Raw genomic sequence first — 17,500 nt, 5'->3', positions numbered from 1 at the left:
GCCTGGTAACTAAGCATGTCAGAACAAAGTCAATACTACCATTAGCGTAGTCTCCTTCGCAGCCGTTTTTTGGGATGTCACGCAACGCTCCTCCCAAAGAAATCTAACGCTCAGTTTTTCATGCGTCTGTCCTGTTATTGATCATGAATTTCGTCATAACATTGTCAAAGTAGCTATGCATCCTCTAGGTAAATGTTATGACGACATTCATTGTCAATAACAGCACAGAGGCATGAAAAACTGACATCAATTTGTTTTTTACAATAATTAATTGTCCGCTCTTAATCGTTGACGCATCGCATAAATTATAAATTCAAATTTCAAGTGTCTGTCCGCTTCAGGGGCGGGGGAGGACACTCTGCGACGCCTGGCACTTTTTTTGTGTTTGGATCATCCACCAAAAAGTGACGTCACATCCGGTAAAAAGTGGGCTGAGCGGCAAAATCAAATTTGAATGCGACATAATCGTTCTCTCAGTAGGGTGTCTGGAAAACCCGAATAGCGAATAGTGCGAATAGTGCGAATAGTGGCGAACAGTCTCGAATAGTGGCGAATAGTGGCGAATAGTGGGAAATAGTGGCAAATAGTAACAAATAGGGTACCCAGTATCGCGCAGTCAACCTCATAGCAACTTAGGATGGGATTTTTCCGCTAAAAAGCACAGACGCTTATCAGGACAAAAGGTGTTTCTAAACGTAATTTCTTCTGTTTTAACCGCTGCAAAAGCGTAAATACGTCTTTTGACTCTTTTTAACAAATGGTAAAGGCCGTAGCGCGCACTATTGAGTTATGGATGGACGCGGGAGGTTGCTAAGCACGAAAGAAGCGTAAGAGTCGCACGAGGCGATAGCCTCGTGCGACTCTAGCTTCTTGAGTGCTTAGCAAACCTCCCAAGTGTATCCATAACTCAATAGTGCACGCTATGGCGTTTACCATTTGTTTTAAAACATAACATTGAGTCATTGGAACAACAGAAGTCCTTTTATTGAGCTACATCACAAAAAAATGTTCGTGTAGTCTTACATGACAAGAGAAAACAAGCGCGCGAAAATTCATTCATGACAACCGACTGCACACCAGTAACTCGATAAAGTTTCATATTCAGACAACTTTGAAGACAGTTTCGCATTTCTGGCAGAAGGACGTCGGCCATTACTTTGGAAACAATGTCTGTCAAAAGATTTGCTTTGTAAACATTAGCACACGTCAGCAGCACCCATGGGCAAATAGTAGACGCTAAATTAACCAATCACAGCGCGCGCTTAGCTTTAGTTATGTTATAAATTAGGTTATCCTTGTGTTTTCTGTTTTCTTAATGTCGGCGATAGACAGCCTACTAGTCTGAGTCCGGAGAAGAAAAGGTAATAAATTCACTGAAATTCTGTTGCTTATTTGGATAATTAATAAACGCTGGATATTAGATCTAAAGCGGTGGCTATTGATGACTATTCGTCACAATTCGCCACTTTTCGCGACTGTTCGCCACTATTCGCACTATTCGGGACTATTCGCTATTCGGGTTTTCCAGACACCCCTCTCGGTAAGTAAAATGGCAATGTTTCGTAATCGGCGGGATATTTCTAACGTTTTTTTTGGCCATGATAAACAAAATTTTGTCGTCTTCCTCGTCATATCGTTTGTTTGAGGAACAGAACGATTATTTATTCAAAAATACGCTGTTTTGAAGGCGTGTTTTTACGAAATGTCGTCGTTTCTTCGCTGAATTCCAAAGGAGTCATCGTTTGCGTGGAAATAATGAATTTTAGGTAAGTTGCACTCAATTCAAATATCCTATTCTCTTAGGTAGGCATTACACTAATAGAAAAGCGCAATGTCAGTTTTCTAGACGTGGGAGAACCTATTTAACAGAAGCCCATTTTTTCAAATTTACCCTTGACAAACACTCGAGAGTAATATAGAGGTGGTATTAAATCGTATCACACTGCAGGAATAGACCCACACACACAACGCGGCGGAACTTCCTTGCCGATCGACCCTAGCGCAAATTTATGTTCTTGCTTGAAACTCAAACTGGTGTTATAAATTCTGTTACGATTGGTTAAGAACCTTGAACACGTTATCTTAACTTTTCCCTTGGCAATTCCTTAATTGTTAAACGCTTCCTTTAACATAGGCAGGCCGTGAACCCCTTAAAATAAACAGGAAGATATTCTTATGGGCGATTCAGTAATTTGGGTATCTCGTGTGTTTTTTTTCCAGTTATAATCTGATGTATTTTTCCGTTTCAACAGTGTTGTGTCAGCGACACTATAAGGTTTCAACACCCCCCCCGGATCTTATGAGGTCAAGCATGCATGCACCTTTCATTTCTTCAATTCCTTTCATTTGCCTTGTTTGCTGACCAAGTTCCTTGTCTTTTAATCCCTAACTATCTTAATTGCAGCTTATTTTGAAAGGTTACTCATACATTTTGCCTTATTTTGAATGTGCTTCTCTATACAAGGTTACATCAAGACATTTCAGTCCCAGGGAATGAGAGAACACTAGCAATTCTGACAATGCTCTCTTATAGAATTCAATTATTATTTTGATTCATCACTCTTTCAATGTGCGATCTTAACAAACTGTTTGCAAACGGTAATGAAATATCATGCCACAACACCCATCCAAAAAAGGAAGTCTGGGAACAGGAAAAAGCAACAATGACACTGCCAGGCTGGTGAATGTTACAAGCTATTATGAACTCATGTCTGACAGTGATAAGTGACCATGAAACATGGTACGGTGGAACAGAACAGCCAGACTGCGAGTGATATTGTTAGTGTTCGTGGTGTGAAAGTGATTGCTAGCTGGTAGTGTCTGTGAACTTGAACCAGACCAGAAAAGAAAAGGTTCCATACTAGAAGTTGAATGAGAGTAACAAGTTTGTACTCAAAAACTTAAGAAGCTGCCTGATCAAACCAGTCTTGAAGTCAGCTTCCTCACTACTTGTAAAGAGTTCCTGAATTGTGTATGTGGGAGGACTCCTTGTAATGACATATATGGGGAAGCTCTGCTTAAAAGTTTTCAGGCCTCAGATATAACTATTAAAGGGTAAGGGATTTCTGAACAGTTGAATTCAGGTGTATGAAAGGGTACAGAAATCTTTCTTTTTGTAGGGATTTCCTTTCTTCTGGTTCTAAAATGTTGTTGATAATCCCTCATTTACTCTCCTTAGCCAGAATGAGGGGATTCTGATATATTGTTCAAAAAGATATTTTAAAACTTCTTTCTAAGGGTTACGAAAAGGGATTCAGTATTAAGGGGTTGGACCTTGAGATGGAGCTTCCCCATTTAAAACTATGTAGAATACCTCCCCCTTTTATTTTCCCCTCCTTCATTTATACCTTGTGATACTTTTAGGGAAATTCTCAAAAAGTCCCTCCCCCAAAGAAAACAAAATATAATATATATTTTATATTTTCCTAATAAGCAGTTTCTTCACAACACATTTTAAGATGATAAATGGCCATAAAAATGGCATTTTTATCTCTGAGATCATTTTCAAGATTAAAAAAAAGTTACTTTTAATATAAAAATAACTTTTTTTAATCTTGAAAATGATCTCAGAGATAAAAATGTCATTTTATGGCTATTTATCATCTTAAAATGTGTTGTGAAGAAACTGCTTATTAGGAAAACATAAATGTTCAATGAAAAAAATGAACAGAAAAAAAACAACAAACTATTCTTTCAGAGGAGCTCCTATATTTTATAATTTTCGTAAACCTTTTACAGAATGCAACTATTTGATAGGTTGCACTTCACTGTCAAGGAAGAAATCACACCAGAGAGGCTTTGTATCTTAATTATGATTTGCATTATCAGTAAAAAAATCACATTTGGACAAGTCCACTGGCCCTCTTACATGTAGGTTAAAAATGGGAAAAGCAGGTTCAGCATCATCTAAATCAAGGGATTGTATGCCAGTGTGGGGTGTATATGCCAGGAGGTAACCTCCTAAGTAAGAAAATACAAACATAAACGACAGTCAGTGACTAAACTTAAACGACAACTGAGAACTTTTAGAGACCTCCATCAGTCACAAAAAGACCAACAACCGGATCTTTTTCAGTTTAACAAATTGACGTCAGTTTTTCATGCATCTGTCTTGAACATTATTGATCATGAATTTGGTCATAATGTTGTTACAGTTGCTGTGGATCCACAGGGCAATAGCATACACTCAAACACTCATCCGCAAACACAGGAAAAACTGACATCAATTTGTTTTTTTAAAATAACAAATTCATTGCCAAATTGTACACTCTCGCTCATTGACACATCTCTTAAATTATAAATTTATGTGCCTACAGGTCTGCTTATTGACGATGAAAATTAGCCAATGAGCGCACAACAATTTCTACAGTTATCGTAAAAAGTATAATTTTCGTTAGCAATGATCATTTTGTTAGTAAGGGTTTCAGAGGAATAGTCCAGTGTAAAAATGTTATCTCAACAGAAAAAGTAATTTACTTTAACAATAGGAATTCAGAAGAACACTGATTAAGAAGAGAAATAAAGTGCTTCTCTTGTTTGTATTTCTCTTGTGGGTATTTGCTCATTTACCACCTAAGAAAAACAAGATATAATGTATAATTTTTACCTCTGCTGTAAATTTTTCAAACCAGTTTGTTTTCACTTTCAGAGTGGTTCTTGAAAAGAATCACAAGCACACCACCCACCCCCTCAGTCGCTATTCCTACCCTACAACAGTACAGCCAGGATCCCATATCAACCCCCCAACATAACTTACCATAATACTCCCATACTACAATACAATCTTTTTTTTTATTTTGTACAACCAGACCTAGATTCAAACATCAGATCTCTGACCTTTTGGTCCACTTCATCTCCACTAGACCATGAGAGCAATCATTGCAAATTTATTCATATTTGTTGGTCTAATTTATTATTGTTCTCAGGTTCCCCCTTCCCCTTTAATGACATTAAACTGGTTTAAAAAAATAAACTGGTATAAACAAATTAAAGCAGAGGTAGAAATTGAGCCATAAAATTACTATAATTTTGGCATGAGGATATTAAAATAACTATGCTATTAATATCCATATGGTCTATTGTAAAGACAGTGTATTACTCTACATGTTCAGAGACAAAAACCTAAAAGCACCTAAACACAGGTCAGTGAGGACATTGCCAGTTTTGCTTTTGCCAACAACCACTCTGCCTCAAAAATATAGACGATAATAACAAAAGCAATGACAAATTAAACCAACCTGTGTCAATTCAATAACCTCACCAAATTCCCCTCCAAAATTCTCTTCAACGCCTTACAGTAAACTTTTGCCAACAGCATAAATTCAACTCAATGCTTTAACGTGCATTCAACTTTTACCCCTTGAGTCGGAATTTGTAGGTGTGTCACACAGAATTCCACAAAAGATTAAAAATGCTGTTAACCTTTCGCAAATATCTGCATCAGTTCCAAAGATATTTAAGTTTGAAAAATGTGTAAAATATGCAAATGAGGTTACTGATGATGTCATACACTCAACCCAATATTACATCAAGTTGGTAGGCTTATAGTTCTACTGGAAACACACCTATGGCTATTAAAATTATAATTACAGCCTGTATTTTCCCATGGCAACTCACTCTTTTCCAGTTCCCTCTAACCTGAGGCCACAACTTCGACCTTACATATTAATATGCTTGTTGGATCATGCAGATGAGGCACCATTGGCAAATATCAAAATGGAAAGCCAAAGGTGGCCAGAAAAGCCTATATCAGAGAAGGTTGAAACCCAGTATGTTGCCATGGTAGCAAAACTGTTAAGCTAATATTATCGAGAACATCTGCAAATTTCACCATAATAGCACTTTTAAAGTACTGTCCCTAGGAGCCTATGGTCCCTTGTATCTGGATAATAGTGCAAAACTTGTCTGGGGTACTGGATGATGTAAATGGCAGGTGGGAAACTCCCACAACATTGAGGAGAGTTGCAAGAATGATTGTAAAATTAGCTCTTTGCAGGTACTCATTAGACACTAACACTACTAACATGACTGAGTTTTGGACAATATATATTTTGGTTTTTTGGATACATATGTAAACAATGTACTGTTACTGGTCATACAAGAGGTACCTTGCTACTGAGTTAAGTCTTAATGTGTGTATTTAAATGAGAAGGTCACTCCAAAAACGTATATTTTTTGTCAATAAAACATTGCACTTTAAGGTTAGCTACTCACAGAAGTTTCAACCTCTTAAGTGCAGGTTTTCCTAATGGTGTTCACTTCCAAAGAAACCCACAATTCGAATATTGTTGCCAAATTTTGAACAGTACTCAGCAGCCAAGCTGTGTTTTCGTGATGTCATTCCTTCTGAAAGATTTTGTCCTAATGGCTTCCGACAAGCCTTTTGATGACCACTCTGGGTTATGGCTGCTCTTGAGCCATATTATTTTGAGCCAAACATGCTCCAAACTCCATAATGATAGCATTGAAGATAGTGAAGTGGATAATTGCATGACCTTGTGAAAGATGCAAGTCAATTGCAGGTTCTCATTCCCGCCAATTTCAAGTTGCACTGAATGACATCACATAAACACGGTCTGGCTACCAAGACAGTTGCAAAATGGCGGCCTCCAAAGTCTCTTCTTTTGAGATGAATTTCTTAAGGATAGCAGGTACTTCAGAGGCTGAAACTTTGGTGAGTGGAAAAGCTGAATATTCACTTGCTATAAGTGAAGACAAAAAGAGTAAGCTTTTTGGAGTGACCTTCTCCTTTAACTGAAAATATGTGAACTAAATGCAACAAAATGTATATTAAACCTGGGCCAGTTCAGTATGAATTATTACAAAATTTAAATCAGCCGCATAAAAATTGTTAGCAGCTGATATTACTTTGTGAAGGCTTCTAAAAGGGTCATACTTTTATAAAGCACCTGGCAGAAAGTACTATTTTGGTCTCCTAAAGGAGGACCGTTGTAACTGCTTAAGGAAACTGTTTTTGGTACAGTAGGCATCAAAATATTATGGCTTTGATGACATGATAATAGAGATATCAGCCTTGGTAATATCAAAGATAGGGGATAACCAATCTCCAAAGAATAGAGTTATGGGACTTCACTATCAAAGTGATACCTGATGCCTATTGTAAATTGCGTACATCACTCCTAAAATGTAGGGTAAAGAATTTTGTTTTGTGGGTAATAGCTCAAAATTCATTTTCACCTCTGTGAGGTACAAATATTTTACAAACAACCAACACTGACAATTTTAGATTACAGTGGAACTCTGTTAATCCAGTTGCCCATGGGCCACAAAAATCTGACCATATTAACAGTGTGGCCATATTAGAGGGGTTCTTTAAATTTCGACCCAGAATAAAGTGGCCGTAATAACAAGGTGGCTGTGTGAATTGGGTGGCCATAACGCAGGGTTCCACTGTAATGATGAACATATAAGATGATCCTCTCAAACACCTACCCATAAAGATTTTGGAAGTATAGTTTGCATAATCAGTTGGACAACACACGACTTGGGCCCAGAGCTGACAAGAGATATTCCATTTTCTATCCACCCCACCCCCCCCCCCCCCCCCGCAAGCCACACTCACAAAATAAGTCAAAATTTACCACCTAACGCAAAAAGATAAAAGTGCAGAAATAACAGTTTCATAGCCACTTCTAAAGTTCTTGTTAACAGAGGAAGAGAGAATGTGGAAATAAAATACAATGGCCCTTAAGGCCCATTTATATGGTCTTGGGTACCCAAGACAACCCATCTCCTGGGTTACCCTGGCCAACCTAACTTTTCACTTATTTCTTTGAAAAATTCAACCAACCGTTTACATTTAGGATCATGAGCCCGTCTTGCCCACAAGACAACAGGGGTGGGTGAGTTGTCTCGCCTTGGCTCATGTCACGCCTTGGCACCCTGGCAAGCAGGACAACTTTTCTTTATTTAAACACTATGACTCGGCTAACCAGGACAACCCTTGGCATGGTGAGTGTCACATGATGCCTAGATTTAAAATTTAAAGCAAAAATATCAATTTACAAAGAAGAGAAAATTAACTCGGCAAAACACACTGTGATTGAATGACTGAGGGAAACTCAAACAAAGAGGGATATTTGCACATTTGATTATTCAATAATCAATAATAACAATATACTGAATAACCATGCAGGGTCAAATTCAGCCAAATGTGCGGGGAATTAATGGTAAACAATCACTTTAAGATCAAACCAAGCTACAGTAGAACTTTCAGCCCACCCACAATGGAGCAATCACAACTGACCTTTGTGAATTATTTGATACATGCATATGAGACCCATTTTTCATTTTTTCTTTATGAGATGGAAGGTAGATGCCATTTAAACATTGATCAAATAATGAACAAAGGTCCTGTTGCTACAGAGCTACATTGTATCCCTACCAGATTAACAGAAGATGAGGTGTTGAAAATAGATCTTTGGAAGAACTAAAAAAAAGCTGTGTAAACAACCACTAGTGGCCTGTGTTCTCACAGCATCCCTTGTTGAGTTAATTTGATAAAGAACATAACTTTAAAATCTCAAAATAGTTGAATTTAACTAATTATGAAGTCCTACAGGTATGAGAATTTCAGATTGTATGATTGCACCCAAGTATGAAGTTTGATAGAGAAACAATGGTAAATCATGCCATTCTACTTAACAATATTATTGGATTCCGAACTCAAGATTCCCATCAGGTGATAATACGGTTGATACAGCCTCAAACTATCACCTCAAAGAAGTATTGACGTCATAGTCCAATTGTTGAATAGAAAGAGAGAAGATAATAATTTACAGGTTATTTAATTACAACATAAAATTTGAATTCTGTCCAGCATTTATATATGAACCACTCTACAGTACCCGGGAGGGGGGGGGGGGGGGGGAGGGTACTACCAGAAAAATTTGGTGAGGGTGTGTGGCCCACTTCCCAAAACCCTTACTCTATTGATCACCAAAATCTGCGATTTTCCCTACCCTAGTTATGACCTGACCAAAAATTTGACAACCTATTTACAACCGTTGCCGCTGACACAGTTGCCCTAAACATAATTTTTGATGGCCTTTGGTTTATGGTCTTATCAATAATGATGAAAAAAGTAGCTCCTAAACAACATTACCCAATTCAAGACTAGAGTACAAAACCCATACCTTATTTAAGACCAAAGTGGCCAAAATCCATACCCTATTATGACCAAAATGGCTGAAAAACCATACCCTTTGGGGCCACACATACCTATATAGTATATATAAGGGAGTAGCCCGCCCCCCCCCCCCCCCCCACCCAACCGGTCACAGCAGAAGTGGGTACCTATCAAGAGTGGGGGTAATTTCTGCTCATCTAGACTGCTTCACCCCTTTGTTGATCTTTTCTGGGAAATCTGATATCCCCAAAGCACGCATTTACAATGAACTCTAGCTCTCAACATAGATTTTTTAAAACAGAGAAAAACAGGTATTCAACAAGAGATACGGAAATGGGATACTAACCTTGCGTATACGATTTTCCACCACACGCTCGTGGATAGAGCTTCAACTGTGTTCACTTTTAGAAAAAAACGGCTTCTGTTAAACATGTTCCCGTAGTGCACAGTGCAAACTATGGCCAGCAATACTTCATCCAGGTTGTTGTTAACATTATAGGCTATTGCACTTAGTGTTATCACCGAATCACGAACAATAAGAACCAAAAGTCGGAACAACACCAGTCTTGTAAATGTGTAAAATCCGCCATTCGATGGCAAAAGGCTCTCCGTTATTTTCCTTCAAAACAATACTTAACTGTTCTCTTTTGCCGAAAGTTTTGCTTAAAAAGTCGAAGAAATGTGCCTGCAACATCTTTCTATCCTCAGTATGAAAGGACACGAACCTGATGGTTTGCAAATAGAGGAAAATCTTCCCCAATCGAAACGCCATTTTTTCGCTTTGTAAAACGAGCTGCGCAGTTTAAACCGGATGTGACGTCACTTTCTGGTGGATGATTCAGATACGCAAATTTTAGCAGGCTTGTGCCCCGTCCCTGGTCCGTTTATTGGCAATGAAAATTAGCCACTGTGCACCCGAGAATTTCCGCAGTCATCGTATGTACCGTTGCAGTTATGTCCTATGTAGCAGACATGTCCTCTGACGTAATGTGATATACAGAGCCAATCATATCATGCGTTCTATCTAATAACACGCAGCATAAGACTGGTAACTAAACTCCGTTGCAGTTCGGTCTTCGGGCAAAATTGATTTTTGGAGGGGTAGCGTTCGGAAGCAGTATTTGACTTTGTATGTCTTTACTCTGAACCAGAGTGACTCTGAACGTAAATATGCAGCGACTATTTGCAAGAATAGCATTTACCTCACAAGATTTCTACCGGAAATTGACCGCTTAGTGTATTTTCAGTGTCAAATTCAACATGAAAGTTCGATCGAAGATTTAAACAGTGGTTGCTCTCCGGTTTGCGAACTGCGTGTTCCCGGCCAGCCAATATTAAACTCCGCGCTTTGATTATCCTCAAATTATTCAGATCGTTTAATGATATTACAGAGGCAAAACAAAATTTCTGAGAAGCAGTGTAACCAATTTTAGTTTCGGTGCTGTAAAACTACCACTCAATCTGCGCAATATTTCTCTATTCCCAATCTTGTCACTCACACGAAATCCGGTTCGCGAAAGCCCTCTTCTCAGTATAAGTTTGTTGAGGCTGACTGAACCTTTTTGGGTAAGCCGTCTCCTGTAGCATCGAACATTTATTACAGAAATTTTCTTGTCGAGTAGATTTTTATGGCCGGAGTGCTTTCTAACTGTTCCTAGTTCGCTTTGCTTTACAAAACAGCAGTAGTAGTCAAAAAACCACAGAGCACTTTGTGACCTATTGAAAACACCACAGAGCGCTTTGTGGCCTACTCAAAACACCACAGAGCGCTTTGTGGCCTATTCAAAACACCACAAAGCGCTATGTGGTGTTTTATTTTGGGATTTAACATTGAAAACTGGATGGCTCGTTGACTCGCAAATATCTCACAGCTATTTTCTGAAATAATTTGGTTTTTCCAATTTTTCACACCACAAAGCGCTTTGTGGCCTATTCAAAACACCACAAAGCGCTTTGTGGCCTATTCAATACACCACAAAGCGCTTTGTGGTCGTCATCGTAATCATAGCGATTCTGTCAGTAGAAATTATACTATGTGGACAAAACTGGCAGAGGGGCTCTCTTATTTTGACAGGGAGGTTGGCAAAATTTTCGCACCACCCCTTACATTAATTATGCATGCAATTTTTTGACTGACTCGTTCTTTTCACGATTGCTGTTTGAGTATAATGTGATAGTTTGAGATAGTTGCATACATAATTAATGTATGGCGCTGTACGGAAATCGTACCTGGAGGTTAGCCGAGTGCTCTTAAAGAAACCTCTGAAAGGAACCAATAGATTTTCGCAAACGTGCTGAGCAAGGTTATGTTGAACACTATTTCAGTTTTTGCTTTTAGAAAGAAATATCACCGAACCTCCGATATAAGACTTGATACCCTTAAAAGTACTTGTTATGGTTATCAGAGAGAGCACTGACTGTTAATGAGATTTGCATTCCTGGGATCGGCTGGAACTAGCTACAACGGGTACGTGTTATTAACCGGGAGAGACGATGAAATGAGAGCAGAAGGTTGAAAATTAGGAATTCAGTGATACCTCAACCTATCACTTGTTTCGGTTAGAGAATCTTAGAGGGATTTATTATGTTCATTGATTTATAGCTCTATTGTTAGTCCTCGTTTGTAGGCACACCCCTCAGGAATTTAGCATTGAACATGGAATGAAACTTAAGTCGGATACTGATATGGGTATTTCTTTTTTTAACAAGTCTATGGATCTCGCCGTAACATTGCAAGGCGAAGAACTCGACCAATGTTTTACCAACACGGACCTCATACTAGTTCAATAACATAATTCAGTTATGACAAAGAAGATTAGAAATCTTTTTTTATTTATTTGTGGCTAGACTGGAATTTATACAACTGGTGTTTTCATGAGCAGGTATAATTACCATTATCACTATCAACTGGAATCTTATAGATTTTTCTAGACACGGGCGAACCAAAACAATTTGACTTGTGACCTTGAATTAATTGGCTTGAATTATCTGCAATGCTCACGTATGATACAAACCGTTGCTTTATCCAAACATTTTCGAAAATTATATTTTAGGGCATGTTTTTAGCCTGTGTTGTAAAACCACTATAATCTTGAGATTTGTATTGTTACAAAGGCAAAATAACCAAAGTTAGAATTAGTTTGAGAAATTCTATTTTTGACAGATAAATGCCTTTTGGACATACTAATATAATACTTATCATTGCATTTACAGTGGTGCACTTCTAACACAGACCACCAAACTAATTTTTTTTCATCATTTTTTGACATGTTTTCAACAACATTCCTGTGGCTTCCATTCAAATCTGGCAAATCCAAATTATGAAAAGAAATGTGAAAGGTGGAGTTGTCGACTGATCAACAGGTTACATGATGCTTGATATTTTCACCATTCATGCATTTTGATTAGCTTATTTAAACCAAGGAAGGTGGACACAGTTAGTCAGGCACGACTGTGGCTGGGTTCTTATTACAAAGATGAAAAGTTCTGTCACTCTTTTGTCCCTTAAATCTAGATCCAACAAACTAGTCACAGGCAACACAGTGATTTGTGGTTCATTTAGTAAAAAAAAAGTAATGACATATTTTCTTCAGCCTTTGAGCTTGGGCTAATTTGAATAAGCTGTTGTAAATGTAGAACAATCAAAACAATTTCAGACTCATCCTCTATTTACTTAATTATTACTTATTAATACATCTGTTAAAGAAATCCTGATAAAAATTTAAAAAATCTACGAAATAAATACTGATTTTATCACTGTCACTAAACTCATCCTCTATGAACTTTCTGTAGAGGTGTTCATCATCATTGTCTTGTTCTTCTTGCCCTTCCACTTGTTCTTCTTGATCCTCTTGTCCTTCTTCTTCTTCTTTGTCTTCTTCTAACCCCTCCTCCTCCTCCTCCTCATCGATCATATCATCTAATGCCTCCAGGTATGGTTTGGCCAGGCTATTAAAAATATGGAGATGGATTTAATAGACACAACAATATTGTGGAAAACTGAAACTTTCTGTGAAGGGGCCTGTCACGGCTATTTCGTGTTTTCTTTGTGTCCTTTTTTGTTCCGTATGTTAATGTATTTTTTCACATTCTGCATGCTTTTTTTCTCGCGTCGTATGTAAATTTCGTTGCGTATATATTTGTGTTATCCTTTCATGTTCGTTTAGTGCTAGTTAATCGTCCGGTACACTTGTATCTTCTTGGTTTCCTGAACCCCGTTGCCAGCATTTTGGTAAGCCGTTTAGTTTATCGTCTGTTTGTGTTTTCCTCTTAGTTTTCTGCCGTCTTCAGTTAGTTATTTGTAGTAATTCGTTTCATGTTTATCTTTAGGAATTTACCTTCCTCCTACGGAAAGTGAAATAAATTTGCTGGACTAATTGAAACTCGCTTTAAGTTGTGTCTGAAGTCGGCCCTTTGCCTCTTCAGGGCCCATTTTTTGAAACTTCCTGGCTATTCAAGCGCTTGTCAACTTACAAGGACCGTTTTCAGGCTGCTGTTTTGGGCCCAAAGCACCAAACTACCTAATGAAACTGAAATCAGTTTTTAAAAAGAGCATTGGAATTACAATCTAAAGTACAACAGTAATATTATTATAATTCAAATTATAAATATTCATACTGTATTTGAAAGTGGAAGTTTTTTCACGAGGAATGTGAACGCCTTAAAGAGATCTTTTCCCGACTGTGCTATCCTGACGACCTTGTGCAGTCAATCATTCGCAGATTTATTGAATCAAAAGTGTCCGAGGATTCACATACTCGAGTGGCTGATAAAAGAGAAGCCCCAGTCAGAATCGTGTTGCCCTACAAGGGCCAGAAATCTGCAAACGTAGTACGTAAACAGCTGGCTGACCTCAGTCGGAAGATCAACGCAGATATTAACCCAGTTTACACAAGTAGAAAGATCAAGGATGAAATTAAGGTCAGAGAAGACAAGCAGCCTCTTGTTAGTCAACAATGCGTGGTGTATTCATTTCAATGTGGCCTGTGTGATGCAGGCTATGTCGGTTACACGTGCCGACACCTACACCAACGAATTGAAGAACACAAAGGATCGGCAATCGGAAACCACCTCAGAGAGCAGCACGATATGGAGCCAGAAGACATCGCACAGAGTTTTCGAATCTTAAGACAGTGTCAGAACAAATTTGGCTACCTTATTTTTGAAATGTTTTTTTATCAAAGAACTGAAACCAATGCTAAACAAACAGTGCGATTCAATTCGCGCCCAATTATTTGTTTAGAGCAATTCTTGCTAAGATTATTTTATTTTTCCATTGTATATTTTTAACACTTTTTCACGTATTTTATCACATTTTAGCGTTCGCCACATTTTTATCTATTATAAGTTGTTTTTAACATATTTATGGCTATATGCTATTGTAGAAAATTTACTCACTTGAAAATGACCTCGTAGAGGTCGAAACGTCGTGACTTTTTAGCGCTAGTTTTTATTTCAAAATCGATTTCTAAGAAACTACTTATTAACATACTGTATTTCTATACCTAACTAAGAAAACCAGTTTTTGATTAATATGATGCAAATGGACTTCTCTATAAACTCACTTCCTTCAACTTAATGTCTGCTAATTTTTCACGCAAATAGCAAACCACCAGTTGTGATTGCAGTTACCCGTCTCACTCTACATAGCAATTTTCAATTTGGTTTCAAAATTAACTTGCATTTGGGTTTGCATCACTGTGCTCTGTTTTGCATCCTGTACTTTCTTTGTTGCGTTGTTTGTAATATTGTTAATACTCTGGTTCTGGTTTCAAGGCACTTCAACGAAAACTGTTCAGACATCACTTCCTTCCTGCATGAGATGAAGTAATAGTTAAAAGCACATGCCATTTTTGGTCTGGGATATTGATGGGGATTCTGGACAGGCCCCCAGAGGAGCTCCCATCTGCTTTCAAAATTACATCATTAGCCTAGCAAAACTAGTGCCAGTCCTAAACCCCACATTAGAATTTAAAATCCTTAAAACTCAGTCTTGTTGTTATTGGGATAAGATGTTCTAGGTTCCGAGCCACTGTGTCTGAAACACCTGACAAGATTAGAAGCCACAGATTTAGGAAAGCCATTCCCTAACAGAACGTTTTCATCATTGTTCTTTGTTTCTGAATGAGAGAGTCTATTTCACATATACGAGAAGCCTGGTGCAACAAGGCCTAACCCAAGTAATTTTGGCAAGTCAACGTACTTGACTAGAAAACAAGACATTCTGTCCAGTGTTTGTGTGATTCCTTTAAATGTCAATGGATGTTCTTTTCAGAGAAATGTCCAGGAAATGGATCAAACCATCTTCAAATTTATTGACTGTAAAACATGTCAGATTTATTTGGTTTGTCCATCAACAGCATATCTTCAAAATAACGTCCATAAAACCACTCATTTATAAGGCCACTGTCAAGCATTTTACGAACAATATCATTTTTGAGTTCTGTCATGATAAAAAAAAACAACAACAACGGCCTAATGAAGAACCCAACAAAATGCCATCAATTTGGTTGTCGAGTGCTCTCTTAATTAATTTGGTGTTGATCAATTTATTGTCATTAACTCCAAAGAAACCAATCTGAACAACTGTCAGGGCTTGCTGTCAGGGCTTGCAAACTCCAGTTCCTCTTAGAGTGAAAACAAGGTGTTTTCCTTCCACATCTACATGGGAGAGTATCATAATTTATGTGGGTGGTGGTGATGTATCGAGTTGTGTTTGACAAACCCTTTTCATTTTTTATGTTTCTACATATAGCAATATAAAGGAACTGTTTTTTAACTGTTTAATAGCAAACCACTTTATTTTTAAAAAGTGCCTGTTATTTTTAGTTAAAGTTAATTTGGCTAACAATTCCTTTCTATTTAAATGTATGTTGCTTGAAAACTGTGATCTGGTGGCCCTAGATGCAATTTGAGTTTTTCTGTAATTTTGAAAAGTCAAGCCCCACTGTTTGTTATTAATATTGTATCAAAAGGATAACACCATTCTTATCATGGTTATTCTATTGATTCCATTTCATCATTACTTAAGGTGGTGCTGCAGTTATTGTGGGCACACTACCCCATGTCAAAGTTTGCAACATAAATTTTGGGGCTTTGAAGTGTTGGCTAAGAAATTTTGGGAAATATTTTGTGTTTCACTCGGTGATAATGTTACTTAATTCTATTTACTGGGGGGAATATTTTTATTCTTACTGGTGTTTGACTGGACCCCATTTTTTGGACAACAACACTACCAGTAAAAAAAATTTTGCTGGCATACTTTTACTCAATTTCTGGAACCAGCTTATTCTGACTTATACAAACCATGCCCAAGTTTTGGGGAAATCATTTGAGCAGAAGTTCAGAAGTATTAACTTAAAGGTCAAAGACATGTAAACTCAACTCTAACATTCACTGAAAGTTTCTACAATTGACTCTCATTTCCAAAACAAGCCATGAACCCAAATTTTGTGAGAAGCTTGCCCCAAAGCTTGCTAAATAAAAGTGGCTAGTCGATTAGTGATCTTGCGAACCATAAAAAGCATTAATCCCTAGTTCTTAAAATACTATAAAATGTTTGATAACCTCATTGAATTTTCAAAGATGCATTTTGCAACAGTATTTGAAAAGAACTTTTGTGTCAAAGTCTTTCCACACAAATTGTACGGTACGGCAACATTTTGGCTATAAGTTTTACTGGTGTGACTCAAAAAGAAATGGGGCACTGTTGTCAGGATTGTAAGCTACTCCCCGACTGATCTCTGGTGAGGAAGAGAAGCAGTTTTATTAATCTATGATTACAAATACAAAATAGGCACTACAGGTACAGGCTGAGCCATCTTTTTGCCATTCCTTAATATATAGTTAAAAAGACAATTATTAATAATAACAATAATAATAAATAAAAATAGCAATAAAAACAACAACGATGACAACAAAAATAATAACAATAATATTAATGATAATGATGTGCTTCTGGGCATGAATTGTGTTTTCATTCATGACAGTTGGTTCATTGTATTTGACCAGTAAAAGTGCTTCACTGGGTCTATTTGTTAGAAAAGTGGAGTCTCATCAAAATGTGTGGGCACAGTTTGTGGATGTTTAAAATCTTGTGAGGGTTGTGCTCTATGACTGATTAATCACCCAATGAATCACTGTTGCAACACCAAAACAAGAAGGCAAGTTTATAAAAAAGTTGAGCATTTCTGCAAGTTGAAATTTTCTCATGAGCACTAATGGGCAACAAAAGTCTACCAGGTAGGCAACTAAAAAGACACACGGGGAACCAACAAAAACAGAACTAGTTGCCCAAAGGGCAAATTAGCAAGAAAGTTAGTGTCGAACACTGCATTAATAGCCGTCAAGCTC

At 37.6% G+C, this 17,500-nt stretch overlaps 1 long non-coding RNA gene and 1 pseudogene across 2 annotated transcripts in view; both read right to left on the bottom strand.

The window, feature by feature from the left end:
* The window catches only part of LOC145498415 (uncharacterized), a 229,661-nt pseudogene that overhangs the window by 175,285 nt on the left and 36,876 nt on the right, over positions 1 to 17,500 (bottom strand). The gene's annotated exons all lie outside the window — the stretch shown is intronic.
* The window catches only part of LOC145498807 (uncharacterized), a 9,052-nt gene continuing 3,881 nt past the window's right edge, over positions 12,330 to 17,500 (bottom strand). The window contains exon 2 of the long non-coding RNA XR_014050895.1: positions 12,330 to 17,500. This exon is cut by the window's right edge and continues 1,122 nt beyond it. This is a non-coding gene — a long non-coding RNA (uncharacterized LOC145498807).

The sequence above is a fragment of the Orbicella franksi genome, chromosome 9 (genome assembly GCF_964199315.1).
Source record: "Orbicella franksi chromosome 9, jaOrbFran1.1, whole genome shotgun sequence".
Classification (NCBI taxonomy): domain Eukaryota; kingdom Metazoa; phylum Cnidaria; class Anthozoa; order Scleractinia; family Merulinidae; genus Orbicella; species Orbicella franksi.
The sequence above is the reverse complement of the archived record's forward strand: the minus strand, read 5'-3'. Positions and strand labels throughout refer to the sequence as shown.